Genomic DNA, 16,304 nt, shown 5'->3' with positions numbered 1-16,304 from the left:
ACGAAAAGAGAAAGGCAAAGGAGACACGGAAAGATGTAGCCACACGAATGCAGAGTTCCAAAGAATAGTAAGGAGAGATAAGAAGGCCTTCTTAGGTGAGTCACCAGGGAAGCCCCTTATCTAATAAAAGGGATTTCTCAGTGGGATCGCAAAGTGCTCAATCCCCTCCTATGGACACTCTGTCATAGTGCTTCCTCCCCTCCCCAGCTGGGAATCACTGTCTGCTGCTCTCAGTGCCCAGGGGGAGGGGGCACCCCAGCCATGGGGAAGCCACAGACCTGAGAACCAGGTGTGTCTCCCTGAGGCTGTCATTATACAAATCATGCACTCACCTTTAATCACCTCACACTCTGCATTTGCCGAGAGAGACACGGAGGACCGAGGAGACCATGGACCCTGCCACCTGGCCCCACCTCTGCAGTCACCCACATTCAGTGGATGGGTGGACGAATGATCAGCCCCGCAGGACGGGGCTAAGAATAGCCTCCGCGATGCTCAGCTCCTCAGCACGCCATCCATCAGCACCCAGGTGGCCTCCAGTTTAGGCCCGTGATGTCACAGGACGCACTGAGACGGAGCCTCCGTGATACCCAGCTCCACCCACGTGCCATCCATCAGTCCCAAGCAGCTTCCGGTTCAGCCCAGTGACGTCACAGGATGCGAAAGAGGAGCGGCCTCCGCGATGCCCAGCTCTACACATGCGCTGTCCCTCAGCCCCAAGGAGCTTCCGGTTCCACCCATTGACGTCGCCAACAAACCCGTCAGCCGGGATGAAGTCGCCCGCGATGATGTTGGTGCATCCGGTGGCCGACCCTGGGCACTGGCCCCTCACCCACGCGCACAGGTAGGGGAGCCCCCGCAGGGTCACGTTCTCCAGGGACCAGGCCGGGTGGATGAGGACAAACTCCAGGTTCTCTGTGAGGTTGATGCCGGCCAGGAACAGCCTGCCTGGGACAAGAGAGGGGCTGCTGTTCATGGTGCAGACTATGGGGTCAGCCACCCACGTGTGCGGTCACTAACCCGCGGAGTCATGTGGCCAACCAACCCATGTGGTCACTGACTCACATGGTCACCTGACCATGGGGTCATTACCCCATGTGGTGATCCCTCCACGTGGCCACCAACTCACGTGATCACCCACCCATGGGGTCACCATCCCACCCGGCCACCAAGCCACATGTTCACCCACCCACAGGGTCACTAACCTGCGAGGTCATGCGGTCACCTGTCCACATGATTACCCACTCACACTGTTACCCACTCACGAGGTCATCAACTCACAGTTACCACCCGTGTGGTCATCAACTCACATCAACCCATCCTGGCAGTCAGCAACTCAAACTGGTCACCCGCCCACAGTCACCCACCCACATGGTCACCCACCCATGCAATCACTAACCCATGCAGTCTCCCGCTCATGTGACCAGTAAACCATGGGGTCAACCACCCATGCAGTCACCCACCCATGTGACCCCTAACCCATGGGGTCACCTGCCCATGCAGTCACCAAGCTGTGCCATCACCCACACAGACTCTGGCCTCCTCCCCTGTCAGAGATTCAGATGTCCAGCAGAGGCCAAAGTTCAGACAGCAGGGGCTCACAGGATTCTTGACTCATGAATTTCTCCTGTTACAGAGGGCAGGTGGGCTGGACAGTGACCCCAAAGATGTCCACATCCTGACCCTATGTGGTGGACACAATAATGTCCGCACGGATGTTCACGCCCTGTCTACATCCTGACCCCCTGTGGTGGACAGATTGATGTCCCCAAGGATGCCCACACCCATGTGGTGAACAGAATAATGTCCCCTAATATGTCCTGTTCCATTTCTCCACTTGAACCCAAAGCCAGCCCCATGTGCTAGGACATGCATGTGACCAGGTGTCCCAGTGTGAAGGTGGCACTCACTTGGGTGGCTGCAGCTTTTCATGTGCTCCAGGTAGTGGACGAGGTCTGGGTGCTTCACCTGGATCCCCCACCAGTAGGGAATCCTGGGCCACAGTTCTGCATGCTGACTCATGGACACCTCATCCTTGTACCACAGGATGACCTGCTGGCCCTGTGACCACAGCTGGCATAGAGTCAGCACCTCCTGGGTGGGAATCATCAGGGTGCCCGTGAGACATGTGCACAGGGGTTATTGGGCTGCTTTGTGAAACAATGTGTCAGTTATTGGGGGTGTCCGAGAAGCTACAGTGATGTGTGGATTATTGTGGTGTTTATGAGCAGGATGGGCTGGTTACTGGATTCTCTGTGAGAAGAGGCAGTCATGGGTGGATTATTGTCTGAATAGACACTGGTGGGTAGATTACTGGGGTGTCTGAGTGGAGACGGTGATGGGTGGGTTATTGGGGTGTCTTGAGCAGTGATTGGTAGATTTTTGGGGTGTTTGAGTGGAGACAGTGGTGGGTAGATTACTTGGGTGTCTTGAGCAGTGATGGGTCGATTATTGAGGTGCCTGAGTGGAAACAGAGGTTTCTGATAGGAAACAGCGGGTGGATTACTGGGGCATCTTGAGGCGTAATTGATGGATTTTGGGGGTGTCTGAGTAGAGACCAGGAAGGGTGGATTATTGGGGGTGCCTGTGACCAGTGATGGGCTGGTTATTGGGGTGTTTGGAGACAGTGGTGGGTGGATTACTGGGGTTCTGTGAGCAGCAGCATCTGGTGCCTGAATCAGCCTCACGCAGCCAGTGGATAGTCTGATTACAGTGAAGCCTAGTGCTCCCACTGCCCCTGCTGCAGAGAGCATGGGGAGCCTGTGGCCCCTGCTCACCCCACGGGGACACAGCATGTCCCTAAAGATGTTCTTGATGCAGCCCATCAGGTGCTTGCGTGGGTCCTCCATCATGCCCTCGAAGTTCCTGTACGCCAGGATAACCACCTCCTGGGGGTGGTTCTCCAGCCACTCCGAGATCTCCGTGAGCATGTCCTGGGTGGGGGTGGAGGAGAAGGGCCTTGTAGTGAGAGACAGAGGGGCGTGTGTGGGGACTTTCCCCAGCACAGCCACTCTACAGACCGGTTGGGGGTTCCTGACACACAAAGACATAAAGCGTGGTGCCTGCTCCCAAGGGACCCAGCCTCTCCTGAGTGGCAGTGGGGAGCTGTGGCATTGCTCTGGTGTGTGTGTGTGTGTGTGTGTGTGTTTCTGTGTGTGTATGTACACGCTGCTGTAGGTACAGGTGCACATGCATGTGTGCATGTGTTCAGGGTCTGTGTGTGCACAGTTATGCATGTGTGTGTGTGTGTGCACAGCAGCAGAGAGCAGTGCTTATAATACTGTGTGAAGTCTGTACTCCAGGGAGCGTGGGAGGCCAGCAGGGTACATTCACAGTGAGGCCCAGGCCAGAACCTCCAAGGGTCATTAGGTTCTGTGGTGGGGCACCAGGCACCGAGGCCAGAGTGAAACATTAAGTGACTTGGCCAGCAGCTGAGAGAATGGACTGGACACCCCAAAACTGGACACAGGAAAAGACATGTCAGGGACCTGGTTTAGTCAAATTCTGGGAGACACCCCAGAGGCCAGGGGTAGAGGTGTGAGTTCAGAAATGCATGTTGGTCGGGAATTCTGAGTGCCTGATGCCAGAGGTCAGCCCTCTCCTGCCAGGAGGAGTGTGTCCATCACCTTAGAGATCAGTGTCTTCTAACGGGAGTGGACCTGTGTTGTCCCCATAAAGGTCAGCCACTCCTGCCAGGAGTGACCGTGTGTCCATCTTAGTGGACGTGTGTCTGTCTGAGTGGATATGTGCCCATCCCTTCAGAGGCCCTCCCCGTCCTGCCTGGACCAGACGTGGGTGTCCCTGGCTGGCGGACCCCCCGTCCATACCCCCTGCCCCCGCCCACACCTCCACGAGGGCCGTCGTGTACACCATGTGGCCAGAGTGCAGGTTCCCCTTGGTGTCCTCCTCTGTGTGCACCATCGGCAGGTCCTCATGCTGGCATCCAGCTGCTTCGTGATGCTCAGCACCTGCACACAGAGGTCGGTCACCTGTGCTGGGCACAGAGGGCGGCCCCCCGCTCAGGGGCTGGGCATGCACTGAGGACGCCCAATGAGGGCCACATCATCCACTGTGAAATCAACAGTGTTGGTGCTGCCGGGGTTGAGGCCCTGCTTCTGGGAACAGGGTCTCCAGGGTCACTGGTCACATGGAGCACACAGCCTGGATCCACATTGTGGTCTTGGGGGGGTGTTCCTGCAGAGTCCAGCCTCATCCTCCTCTCAGGCAGTCCCTGGGTGGAAGCGCCCTGTGGGTTCAACAGCCCAGGCTCCAAACACCCAAGCTGGACCCTTGGACATGAGGACACACAAGACCCATGGTATCAGAGTCGTCCTATTACAACTTTCCCCCCTCCACAGTCATAGTCCCCCACTACAGTAAGGATCCTCCTTGATTATGAATCCCCTCTCCACAGTAGGGCTTCCCTGGTGGCTCAGCTGGTAAAGAATCCGCCTGCATTGCGGGAGACCTGGGTTCAGTCCCTGGGTTGGGAAGATCCCCTGGAGAAGGGAAAGATTATGCACTCCAGTATTCTGGCCTAGAGAATTCCATGGCCTGTCTAGAGTCAGACAAGACTGATGAACTTTCACTTTCTCCACAGTGATATCCCCCCTACATGGCCATAGCCCTATTTATTGTTGTATCTCCCCTCTATCGTATTAGTCAGCTCTCTACAGTAATGTTGCCGCTTGTACAAATAAAGTCCTACCTCTATGTAATCACCCCCTCTCTAGAATAATAGTCCTTCTCCCTGAAGAGCTCATCCTCCTGTAATAGTCCCCTTTCCTCTTCACAATAACCCTTCAGAATAAAAGTCTCTTCTCTAATCTGAATAGTCAACGAGATGCAAGTAGAACACACAGCAAAACAGTATGTCAGAACCCCAAGCACCTCACCATGGGGAGCCCCTGTGGATGTGTGTGCCCTGCCACATAGGGCTCCTTTGGTGTGTCTATGTCACCATCCTGGGGACACCTGTGGATGTGTGTCTGTCTTCCCCTCACAGAGGAGACCTCCCCATAATACAGGTCACCTGCCCCCTGGGTGTCCTTTCCACAACTCTCCACCTAGCACAGGTCACCTGCCCACCCCTGAGCCGTCCTGTCTCCACATCCCTGGACCTCTGTTCCATCAGAATCCGGGTCAGGGTGTCACATGCGCTTCATCTTCCCATTTGCACTGGCCTGAGATGGTGGTGGGTTCACTGTGATGGGAGGAATAATGTCCCATTGTCTGTGGACACCAATCCTGTACTTGCAAGACACTCTGCCATCTCCCAGGCACATAGGTGTGGGTCACCTGTCCTCTCTTCCTTGTCTCTGAACCCCAGCTGTCTGGTTTCCCAGTGCAGATTCAGGAGTGCTCAGCAGTAGCGCCACCCAGCCGCGAGGCCTCGGACAGCACCCCAGGGAGCAAGCCGGGTGCCCCTGCACACCCTGATGGCGCTTCCTCCTGTGAGTCTGCCGCACCCTCTGAGTTCTCAGCCCACTCAGGTGAGCAGGTGGGGCGCGTGCAGGTGAGGTCAGGTTCTGCCCCCGCCGGCCCGCAGTGAGACACTGGAAGAGGCCCCGTGTGACCTCATGCAGTAGACAGAGGTAGACAACCCACCTGGGCCCAGGTGCCCCCAGGAGCAGGGGCCCACCTGGAGGGGACAGATGGCTGTCAAGCACAGCTCTTGCCTTGTGTAATTGCTTCCTCCTGGGAGATCCCCGGCTGCTGGAGTCCTTCTCAGGGCATCTGATGGGCAGAGAGCCAGGGCTGGAATATGGGCAAACCTCATTCCTGCTTGCATCAGGTGCCTGCAGCCTGGCCTTAAGAGGAGGGAGCGAGCAGTAGGGGGTCCACCAGAACCTGGGGTCCCTCTGCTCTGAGGGTCCCTTGGTGCCAGGGTCTCTCTGTTCTATGTCCCTCCAGGGCAGGGGTCCCTCCATCCTGGGGGGCCTCAGTGCTGTGGTCTCAAGTGGTATGGTTGCCAAGGAGAAGTGGGCTGTGTGCGGGGTGGGGGACACGGGTGGTGGTCTTTCAAGGGGTGCTGAAGGTCATTTGCTGCAGCAGCACCTAATTTAATCCTTGTAGAGGTGGATGGCAAGTGCTTGTGTGTAGCTGACAATATTCATAGGAGTCTTTGCTTTTTCTTTTAATTTGGATTGGGTGGGGGCGCTGTGACTTCCTTTCCCATTTTTTCCCCATGTTTTATCCTCATATTTTTTTTTGGTCCGTCATGACTCTCTACAGAGAACACAGTACCATTTTCTGCTACTAGTTTATGTTAATATTAGTTTTTTGCTTTTTCTTTTATTTTGGATGGAGAGAATCTATTATTTTCTTTCCCTTTTTTTATCCTTATGTTTTCTTGTTTTTCCATTATGACTCCTTGTAGAGGACACAGTACATTTTCTGCTACAAATTTATATTAGGGCTTCCCTGTGGCTCAGTTGGTAAAGAATCTGCTTGCAATGCCGGTGACATGGGTTCGATTCCTGGGTTGGGAAGATCTCCTGGAGAAGGGAATGGCAACCCACTCCAGTAATCTTGCCTGGATAATTCCATGGACAGAGGGGTCTGGCTACAGTCCACTGGATAGAAAAGAGTTGGAAACAACTGAACAACTTTCACTTTTCAACTTATGTTAGTTATTTTTTGCTTTTTCCTGTCTTATTTGTGTGGTGGACAGATGTTTCTTCCTTTCGTTCTCCCCGCTTGATTCCTTCTTGCCTTTCCTAGTACTGTTTCTGGGGGTGGGCACAGACCTTTGTGGGTCTTGTGTGTCCTCATGTCCAAGGGTCCAGCTTGGGTGTTTGGAGCCTGGGCTGTTGAACCCACAGGGCGCTTCCACCCAGGGGCTGCCTGAGAGGAGGGTGAGGCTGGACTCTGCAGGAACACCCCCCCAAGACCACAATCTGGACCCGGGCTGTGTGCTCCATGTGACCAGTGACCCTGGAGACCCTGTTCCCAGAAGCAGGGCCTCAATCCTGGCAGCACCAACACTGTTGATTTCACAGTGGATGATGTGGCCCTCATTGGGCATCCTCAGTGCATGCCCAGCCCCTGAGCGGGGGGCCGCCCTCTGTGCCCAGCACAGGTGACCGACCTCTGTGTGCAGGTGCTGAGCATCACGAAGCAGCTGGATGCCGGTGTGAGGAACTGCGGATGGCGCACACAGAGGAGGGCACCGAGGGGAACCTGCACTCTACCACATGGTGTACACAATGGCCCTCGTGGAGGTGTGGGTGGGGGCAGGGGGTATGGACGTGGGTCCGCCAGCCAGGGACACCCACGTCTGGTCCAGGCAGGACGGGGAGGGCCTCTGAGGGGATGGGCACACGCCCACTCAGATGGACATCTGGTCACTCCAGGCAGGAGAGGCAGACCTCTAAGGGGACAACACAGGTCCACTCCAGTTAGAAGATGCTGATCTCTAAGGGAAGGAACACACATCCACTCAGATGGACACACGTCCACTCAGATGGACACACGGTCACTCCAGGCAGGAGAGGCTGACCTTTAAGGGGACAACACAGGTCCACTCCCGTTAGAAGACACTGATCTCTAAGGGGACGGATACACTCCTCTGGCAGGAGAGGGCAGACCTCTGGCATCAGGCACTCAGAATTCCTGACAAACATGCATTTCTGAAATCACCCCTCTACCCCTGGCCTCTGGGGTGTCTCCCAGAATTTGACTAAACCAGGTCCCTGACATGTCTTTTCCTGTGTCCAGTTTTGGGGTGTCCAGTCCATTCTCTCAGCTGCTGGCCAAGTCACTTAATGTTTCACTCTGGCCTCGGCCCCCAGTGCCCCCACCACAGAACCTAATGACCCTTGGAGGTTCTGGCCTGGGCCTCACTGTGAATGTACCCTGCTGGCCTCCCACGCTCCCTGGAGTACAGACTTCTCACAGTAGTATAAGCACTGCTCTCTGTTGCTGTGCACACACACACACATGCATATCTGTGCACACACAGACCCTGAACACATGCACACATGCATGTGCACCTGTACCTACAGCAGCGTGTACATACACACACAGAAACACACACACACACACCAGAGCAATGCCACAGCTCCCCACTGCCACTCAGGAGAGGCTGGGTCCCTTGGGAGCAGGCACCACGCTTTATGTCTTTGTGTGTCAGGAACCCCCAACCGGTCTGTAGAGTGGCTGTGCTGGGGAAAGTCCCCACACACGCCCCTCTGTCTCTCACTACAAGGCCCTTCTCCTCCACCCCCACCCAGGACATGCTCACGGAGATCTCGGAGTGGCTGGAGAACCACCCCCAGGAGGTGGATATCCTGGCGTACAGGAACTTCGAGGGCATGATGGAGGACCTGCACGAGAACCTGATGGGCTGCATCAAGAACATCTTTGGGAACATGCTGTGTCCCCGTGGGGTGTGCAGGGGCCACAGGCTCCCCATGCTCTTGTCAGCGGGAGCACTAGGCTTCACTGTAATCCGACTATCTGCTCACTGCGTGAAGCTGATTCAGACTCCAGGTGATGCTGCTCACAGAACTCCAGTAACCCACCCACCACTGTCTCCACTCGAACACCCCAGTAACCAGCACATCACTGGTCACAGGCACGCCCAATAATCCACCCTGCCCGGTCTCTATTCAGGCACTCCCAAAATCCATCAATCACACCTCAAGTTGCCCCAGTAATCCACCCGCCATTTCCTATCAGAAATCCCAATTATCCACCCACCTCTGTTTCCACTCAGGTATGTACCCCAATAATTGACCCATCACTGCTCAAGACACCCAAGTAATCTACCCACCACTGTCTCCACTCAAACACCCCAAAAATCTACCAATCACTGCTCAAGACACCCCAATAACTCACTCATCACCTTGTCCACTCAGACACCCCAGTAATCTACCCACTAGTGTCTCTACTCAGACATGTCATTATTCCACCCATGACTATCTCTTCTCACAGAGAACCCAATAACCATTCCATCACTGCTCATAGACACCCCAATAATCCACACACTGCTGTAGCTTCTGGGACACCCCCAATACCTGACACATTGTGTCACAAGGCACCCCAATAACCCCTGTGCACACGTCTCATGGGCACCTGGATGATTCTCCCCACAGAAGGTGCCAACTCTGTGCCAGCCGTGGTCCCGGGGCCAGCAGGTCATCCTGTCATACAAGGACGAGGCATCCATGAGTCAGCATGCAGAACTGTGGCCCGGTATCCCCTACTGGTGGGGGAACCAGGTGAAGCACCTAGACCTCATCCACTACCTGGAGCACATGAAGAGCTGCAGCCACCCAGGTGAGTGCCACCTTCATACCAGGACACCTGATCACACGCATGTCCTAGCGTAAGGGGCTGGGTTTGGGTTCAAGTGGATAAATGGAACAGTACATATTAGGGGACGTTATTCTGTTCAACACATGGCGAACAGGGCATGGACATCCTTGGGGATGTTACTGTGTCCACCACAGGGGGTCAGGATGTAGACAGGTTGTGAACATCCGTGCAGACATTATTGTGTCCACTACACGGGGTCAGGACGTGGACATCTCTGGGGTCACTGTCCAGCCCGCCTGCCCTCTGTAACAGGAGAAATTCATCAGTCAACACCCCTTTGAGTCCCTGCTGTCTGAACTTGGGTCTCTGTCGGACATCTGAATCTCTGACCACTGCAGAGGCCAGAGTCTGGGGGGCGATGGCACAGCTTGGTGACTTCATGGGCAGGTGACCCCATGGGTTATTTGTCACATGGGCAGGAGATGTGTGGGTTGGTGACCCTGTGGGTGGGTGACCATGTGGGTGGGTGACTGGTTTGAGCTCCTGCCTGCAGGGTGGGTTACCATGTGAGTTGCTGACCTGGTGAGTGGGTGACCGCATAGGCGGGTGATGGTGTGAGGAGGTAATCATGTGGACAGGTGACCACATGACCTCGCAGGTTAGTGACCCCATGGGTGGGTGACCACGTGGGTTGGTGGCCACTTGGAGGGATCACCACATTATGAATTGACCCCGTGGGTGGGTGACCTACCATGTGAGTTGGTGACCACATGGTCTGGTTTGTCACATGACTCCGTGGGTTAGTGACTTCACATGTAGGCGGCTGACCCCACAGCTGGCACCATGAACTGCAGCCCCTCTCTTGTCCCAGGCAGGCTGTTCATGGCCGGCATCAATCTCATGGAGAACCTGCAGCTTGTCCTCACCCACCCGGCCTGGTCCCTGGCTCCACTACCTTTGCGCATGGGTGCGGGGCCAGTGCCCGGGGTCAGCTGCTGGCTATACCAACACCATCGAAGGCGACTTCATCTGGGCCGTCGGGTTTGTTGGCGATGTCATCAGGTTGAATCAGAAGCTGCTTCGGGGCTGACAAATGGCTCGTGTCTGAAGCTGGGTATCTTGGAGGCTGCGTCTCAGTCACGTTCATGTTACCAGCCTGAAACGGAAACCGCCTCGGGGCTGACGGACGACGCACTGAGGGGCTGGGCATTGCGAGGCCACTCCTCGATCACATCCTGTGACGTCAGTGGGCTGAACCGGAAGCTGCTAAGAGGCCGCCGAACGGCGCGTGGGTGGAGTTGGGTGTCACGGAGGCTGCGTTTCAGTCACGTCCTGTGCCGTCACCGGCCTAAACCGGTAGCCACCTCGGTGCTGATGGATGGCACGTTTAGGAGCTGGGTATTGCGGAGGCTATTCTCAGCCCTGTCCTGCGGGGCTGGTCATCCGTCCGCCCGTCCACTGAACGATGGTGACTGCAGAGGTGTGGCCAGATAGCAGGGTCCATGGTCTCCTCGGTCCTCCGTGTGTCTCTTGGCGAATGCAGAGTGTGAGGTGATGATTAAAGGTGAGTGCATGATTTATACAATCACATCCTCAGGGAGACACACCCGGTCCATGGCTTCCCAGTAGGAGAGTCTGGGTTGTCCCCTTCCCCTGGCACCGAGAACAGCAGACGGTGACCCCCAGATCGGGAGGCGGGGGAGGCAGTATGGCAGTGGCTATATCTTTCCGTGTGTGCTTTACATTTCTCTTCTCTTCTTATCTATTTGTAAAGCCTCCTCAAACAATCACTTTGCCTCTTTGTAATTCTTTTTCTTGTGGATGCTTTTGATCACCACCTCCTGCACAATGTTGGGAACCTCCATCCATAGGTCTTCTGGTGCCGTGTGTGCCAGGCCTAACCCTTGAGTCTATTTGTCCCTTCCAGAGTATACTCACAAGGGATTTGAATAAAGCAAAGAACCACAGGAACACAGTAGAATGGGAAAGACTAGGGATCTCTTCAGGAAAATTAGACATGCCAAGGGAACATTTCATGCAAAGACAGGCACAATAAAGCACAGAAACGTTATGGGCCTAACTAAAACAGAAGAGATGAAGAGGTAGCAAGAATACACAGAAGAACTGTAAATTTAAAAAAAAAAAAAAGATCTTATTATCCTGGATAACCACGATGGTGTGATGACTCACCTAGAGCCAGACATCCAGGAGTGCAAAGTCAAGTGGGCCTTAGGAAGCAGCAGTACGAACAAAGCTAGTGGAGGTGATGAAATTCCAGCTGAGAGCTTTCAAATCCTAAAAGATGGTGCTGTTAAAGTGGTGCACTCAATAGGCCAGCCAGTTTGGAAAACTTGGCAGTGGCCTCAGGACTGAGAAAGGTCAGTTTTCATTTCAATCTCAAAGAAGGGCAATGCCAAACAATGTTCAAACTATGGCATGGCAGCACTCATTTTTCATGCTAGCAAGATAATGCTCAAAATTCTTCAAGCTAGGCTTCAACAGTATGTGACCTGAGAACTTCATAGACCCCACATTCAAACAGTTGATTCTTAATGCACAGTGATACCACAAAGATGGTCAAGATAAAGACACACGATGTGATTTTATGTATGTTTAAGTCAGTGAAACAAAATATTCACTGCAAGGTACATACTTTTTTAGCTTGAAAAATCTTATATTTGAATGTAAAACATCCTGCTGAAATTGAAAAATATGTGTTAAAGTGAAATTCATTCTTAATTGTCAATTATTTTGAGCCTATGGAAAAAAGAAAATAAAATTACATTCATTGGGACTGCTTCAGTACAGTTCAGTCACTCAGGCCTGTCCAACTCTTTTCATTGGAGGCTGCTTAAATTTTCACAGACGTTTTTTTCTTAAAAATTCCCTTACAGTTCTAACATCTTAATTAGATATAAAATGATCAGTAGATTTTATACTATGTTTTCTGGACATTTTCATTTCCTTTAATTTATGAATGTAACTAGAATGTTTTTCTATTGAGTGAGTATTAAAAATGACTCCTCTCCCTTGTGTGGAACACACTGTTTACACTAGTGTTGGGAGATATTTTATTGCCTAAAACCTTTTATAATTCAGCTCTACAATCTAGGATTTTTGTTTGTTTGTTTTCCTTTGTTTAGGCTGAGAATTTTCTCATCTATTTTTAGTATCTTCAGAGTTTCTGTTAGGAGTATGTGTCTGCTGTTGCTTACTTGCACCGTCGTGTCCAACTCTTTGCCACCCCATGGACTGTGAGCCCACCAGTCTCTTCTGTTCACGGGGATTCTCCAGGCAAGAATGCTGGAGTGGGTTGCCATGCTCTCCTGCAGGGGATCTTCCTGACCCAGAGATGGAATTCGCATCTGCCACAGCTCCTGCATTGCAGGCGGATTCTTTACCACTGAGTGAAACTGGATCTTGTATACGTGAAACCCACTTTAATTATGAAGATTCATAATCAGTGAAAAAGAAAGATACAGAAGCCCAAAAAAGCATTTATCTTTAACCAATTAATAATAAGAATAAAAACCTTCATTTCAATTTGCATTTGTTTATTTTTTCAATTAAATTTTCATTGAAGGATAATTACTTTCCAGAATTTTGTTGTTTTCTGTCAAACTTCAACATAACACTCTTTCTTAACTCATAGTTTCTCTTAAATATCATCTTATTCTGTGTAAATAACTTCTTTTAACATTTCTTACAGACAAGGTATCTGCTGAAAATGAATTCCCCAATGTTTTGTTCATATGAAAATATCTCCTTCTCCTTTGTTTTTGAAGGATAATATTCCTGGATGTAGAAGTTAATTTCAGTAGTTTAAAAGAAAAAAAATACGTTTGATTTATTGAAATGTTGTACCTGTAGCATGAATATACTAGTTAAGCTATATAATTCATTGATTTGTAACTTATTCATAGGTTGAATAACCATAACCACAGCCTCATTCTAGAATATTTTCATCACTCCAATTGGGAAACACTCTTTTGCTGGCAGACATTTTCCATTTCCCCCTTCATCTGGGCCCTTGCATTCACTCCTCTATTTTCGGTCTTCAGAGAATTACCTAATCTAAGACATACGTGTTCACACGAACATAATAATGCAATACACAACCTTTTGTTCCCAGCTTCTTTTAATTAACATGATCATTTCAGAGCTCTAGCATGTTATAGCTTATATAAGAACTCCATTCATTTGATGGCCAAATAATTTTGTATTGCATGTTTTATTTATTCGATCACCAGTTGATGGTCATTTGAGTTATTTCAATGTTGTTTTCCTTTTTTAAGTTTATTTCTTTTTAAAAATTATTTTTTAATTTAATAATGGTAAAATTTTAAATTTAATGGCCTTTTCTGCATCTATTTAGGTTATCATATGATTTTTAGCTTTCCTGTGGTTAATATGGTGTGTCACATTAATTGATTTGCGAATATTGAAGAATCCTTGCATCCCTGGAATAAAGCCAACCTGATCATGGTTTTTGATATGTTGTTGAATTCTGTGTGCTAAAATTTTGCTGAGGATTTTTTGCATCTATGTTCATCAGTGATATTGGCCTGTAGTTTTCTTATTTGGTCTTGTCTTTGCCTGTTTTTGGTATCAGGGTGATGGTAGTCCTGTAGAATGAGTTTGGAAGTGTTCCTTCCTCTGAAATATTTTTGAGAGAGTTTTAGAAGGATAGGCATTTGCTCATCTCTGAATGTTTGATGGAATTCACCTGTGAAGTCATCTGGTCTTGGGATTTTGTCTTTTGGGAATTTCTTGGTCACAGCTTCGATTTAGAGCTTGTAATTGGGTGGTTCATAATTTCTATTTCTTCCTGTTTCAGTCCTGGAAGATTGAGTTTTTCTAAGCATCTGTCCATTTCTACCAGGTTATCTATTTTATTGCCATAGAGTTGTTCATAATAGTCTCTTATAATCCTTTGTGTTTCTGCATTTTCTGTTGTAATCTCTCCCTTTTCATTTCTAAGTTTGTTGATTTCATTCTTCTCTCTCTGTTTCTTGATGAGTCTGGCTAAAGGTTTGTCAATTTTGTTTATCTTCTCAAAGAACCAGCTTTTAGTTTGTTAACCTTTGCTATTGTTTTTTTCATTTATTTTTCATTTATTTCAGCTCAGATTTTTATGATTTCTTTCCATCTACTAATTTTGGCTATTTTTTTTTGTTTTGTTTTTCTTTATCAGTTGTTTTAGGAGTCAATTGAGCTTGTCTATTCAACGCTTTTCTTGTTTCTTGAGTTAGGATTGTATTGCTACAAACTTCCCTCTTAGAACTTCTTTTCCTGCATCCCATAGATTTTGAGTTGTTGTGTTTTCATTGTCATTTTTTTCTAGAAAATTTTCGATTTCTGTATTGACTTCTTCAGCAACCTGTTGGTTATTTAGAAATGTGTTGTTTCATCTCCATGTGTTTGTGTTTCTTACAGTTTTCTTTTTTTCTCCTAATTGATATCTAGTCTCATAGTGTTGTGGTCAGAAAAGATGCCTGATACAATTTCAATTTTGTTCATTTTACTGAGATTTGATTTGGGACCCAAGATGTGGTCTCTCCTGGAAAATGTTCCCTGTGCACATGAGAAGAAGGTGTATTCTTCTCCATTTGGATGGCATGTCCTGAAGATATCAATGAGATTCATCTCATCTCATGTATCATTTAAGACATGTGTTTCTGCATTAATTTTCTGTTTTGATGATCTGTCCATTGGTGTGAGTGGGGTGTTAAAGTCGACTATGATTTTTTTACTGTCAATTTCTCTTTTAATGTCTGCTAATGTTTGTCTTATGTATTGAGGTGCTCCTTTGTTGGGGGCATAGATGTTTACAATTGCTATGTCTTCATCTTGTATTGATCCCTTCATCACTATGTAGTGTCCTTCCTTATCTCTTGTAATCTTCTTTAGCTTAAGGTCTGATATGAGGATTGCTATTCCATCTTTCTTTTGATTCCCATTTGCATGGCATATATGTTTCCATCCTGTCACTTTCAGTCTGTATGTGTCTTTAGGTCTGAAGTGGGGTTCTTATAGACAGCAGGTACATGGGTCTTTTTCTTTTAAATTAATGTATTTATTTTAATTGGAGGCTACTTACTTTGCAGTATTGTGGTGGTTTTTGCCATATATTGAGCTGAATCAGCCATGGGAGTACATGTCTTCCCCATCCTGAAACCCTTACCACTTCTCTCGCCATCCCACCCCTCAGGGTTTCCCCAGTACAGCGGCTTTCAGTGCCCTATGTCATGCATCAAAGTTGGGACAGGTGATCTATTTCACATATCGTAATATAGATGTTTCGCTGCTAGTCTCTCAAATCATCTCACCCTGGCCTTCTCCAACAGTGTCCAAAAGTCTCTTCATTATATCTGTGTCTCTTTTACTGCCTTGCATATGTGGTCAACATTACCATCTTTCTAATTTCTATATATATGTGTTAATATACTTTATGGGTCTTTTTCCTTCTAACATACTTCACTCTTTATAATAGGCTCCAGTTTCATCCACCTCATTAGAAGTGATTCAGATACGTTCTTTTTAATAGCTGAGTCGTGTGTATCACGATTTTCTTTTCCATTTGTATGTTGAAGGACATCTAGGTTGCTTCCATATCCAAGCTATTGTAAACAGTGCTGTGATGAGCATTAGGGTACTCATGTCTTTTTCAGTGCTGGTTTCCTCAGTGTGTATGCCCAGCAGTGGGATTTCTGGGTTGTTTGGCAATTCTGTTTCCAGCTTTTTAAGGAATCCCCACAGTGTTCTCCATAGGGCCATTCTAGTTTGCATTCCCACCAACGGTGTAAGAGGGTTCCCTTACTCTGCACCCTCTGCAGCATTTATTGTTTGTAGACTTCCTGATAGCAGCCATCCTGACTAGCGAGAGATGATCCCTCATGTGGTTATGATTTGCATTTCTCTGATAATGAGTGATGCTGAGCATCTTTTCATGTGTTTGTTAGCCATTTGTATATCTTCTTTGGAGAAAATTCTCTTCATTTCTTTGTCCCCTTTTTTTGATTGGTTCATTTATTTTTCTGGTG

General features: G+C 49.3%; 2 pseudogenes; one reads left to right on the top strand and one right to left on the bottom strand.

Annotated features, from left to right (window-relative positions):
• Window positions 1-541: 541 nt before the first annotated feature.
• LOC122690569 lies at window positions 542-4,213 on the bottom strand (annotated as a pseudogene).
• A 102-nt stretch (window positions 4,214-4,315) lies between these two features.
• On the top strand, window positions 4,316-10,351 carry LOC122690567 (annotated as a pseudogene).
• The last annotated feature ends 5,953 nt before the right edge of the window (window positions 10,352-16,304 follow it).

Source organism: Cervus elaphus, chromosome X (assembly GCF_910594005.1).
Source record: "Cervus elaphus chromosome X, mCerEla1.1, whole genome shotgun sequence".
Classification (NCBI taxonomy): Eukaryota; Metazoa; Chordata; class Mammalia; order Artiodactyla; family Cervidae; genus Cervus; species Cervus elaphus.
This window is presented reverse-complemented; position numbering and strand designations above follow the sequence as displayed.